Source organism: Sorex fumeus, unplaced genomic scaffold, assembly GCF_029834395.1.
Source record: "Sorex fumeus unplaced genomic scaffold, SorFum_2.1 ptg000073l, whole genome shotgun sequence".
In the NCBI taxonomy this organism is placed as follows: domain Eukaryota; kingdom Metazoa; phylum Chordata; class Mammalia; order Eulipotyphla; family Soricidae; genus Sorex; species Sorex fumeus.
The window spans coordinates 18,066,511-18,068,135 of record NW_026606130.1 but is presented as its reverse complement, the minus strand read 5'-3'; the positions used below and the strand labels follow the sequence as shown (position 1 = coordinate 18,068,135).

At 41.0% G+C, this 1,625-nt stretch overlaps 1 non-coding gene across 1 annotated transcript; it reads right to left on the bottom strand.

The window, feature by feature from the left end:
* Nucleotides 1-1,003: 1,003 nt before the first annotated feature.
* Nucleotides 1,004-1,110, bottom strand: LOC130038247 (U6 spliceosomal RNA). Its single transcript, XR_008794627.1, has one exon. It is a non-coding gene; the product is annotated as a U6 spliceosomal RNA (small nuclear RNA).
* Nucleotides 1,111-1,625: the final 515 nt, after the last annotated feature.

Here is a 1,625-nt window from a genome sequence, read left to right as displayed (position 1 = left end):
GGGGTGGGGGGAAATGGGCACTGTTGGAGGGATGGTATTTGATCATTTTATGACCGAAACTCAGGCACAAGGGTTTGTAAATCTACAACTGTACCTCATGGTGCTTCACTAATAAAAAAAAAACATAAAAAAATAAAGATGTGTGCTATCAGTTAGGTAAAATTTTTATATGAAATTACGAAAATATTCTAATATTTCTGAAAGTATTATGTAATATTACAAGTATATATTAGCACTGTCCTTCCATTGTTCATCGATTTGCTCAAGCGGGCCCAGTAATGTCTCCATTGTGAGACTTGTTGTTACTCTGTTTGGCATATCGAATACATCACGGGGAGCTTGCCAGTCTTTGTCATGCGGGCGGGATACTCTCAGTAGCTTGCCGGGCAAGAGGGGCAGAGGAATCAAATCCGGGTCGGCCAGGTTGGCTGCGTGCAAGGCGAACGCCCTACTCTCTGTGCTATAGCTCCAGCCCGTTTGAATAATTGAATAAAATGTGTCAAATTATGTATAGTCATTCTTTTTTTTTCCTTAAATTTTTATTAGTGAAACATCATGAGGTACAGTTGTAGACTTACAAATTTTTGTGCTTGGGTTTCAGTTATACAATGATCAAATACCCATCCCTCCACCAGTGCTCATTCTCCACCACCACCAGTCCCAATATCCCTCCCACCTCCCTTCCCCCATCCCACCCTATCACTGTGGCAGGGCATTCCCTTTGATTATCTCTCTCCTTTTCAGGCAGGGACCCCTCCAGCAGCTGGAGCCACTTCCGCAGGGAGCACAGGTCCATGTAATCGCCGCCCACGGATGCTCCTTTATAGGAAATTTCTTTCTTTGATCTTGTTGCTTTCAGAATTTTGTCTCTATCTATGGTTTTGGTCATTTTGAGCAGGATGTTTCTTGGGGTATTTTTATTCGGATTTCTCCTAGCTGGTACCCTTCGTGCCTCCTGAATGTGGTCACATGTTTTCTTCATCTCTGGAAATGTCGTAACAATAAAAATATGGAATGCTTTATGAATTTGTATGTCATCCTTGCGCAGGGGCCATGCTAATCTTCTCTGTATAGTTCCAATTTTAGTATATGTGCTGCTGAAGTGAGCACAGCAATGATGGCTTTGACAGTTGCTTCTTCATCAGGAATTTCTTCCTGCCTCTCAGCGACTCCAGTGATTCTTGTTGTTTTTCCTGACATCGTCCTGATTTTATCTTGTCATCTGTTGGTTTGTTTTGAGGGTCTTTCCCATCTTCTGCTCTAGTCAGGAGATTCTCTGTACCTTGTCTTAGAGCTCACTGATTTTGTCTTCAGCAACTTTTACTCTGCTAGTGAGGGCTTCCAGTGAGTTTTTCTTCATTTCACCTACGATGTTTTTAGGTCTGTCATTTGTGCTTATATTTTTATTTGCATATTCATCAATTCAGCTTTCATAGCCTCCTGAATTTTATTGACGGTGCATTCTACAGTTTCTTTGAGTGTCTTATGAATCCTTTACAGTTCCATACTAAATTCCTTGTAAGAGAGATTATGTAGCTCATTATTACTCATTGGGTCATCTGCGTTAGTTTCTTCACTCATGGGTGAGTGAAGACTGATGAATTTTTTCATTGCTTTACTATCAT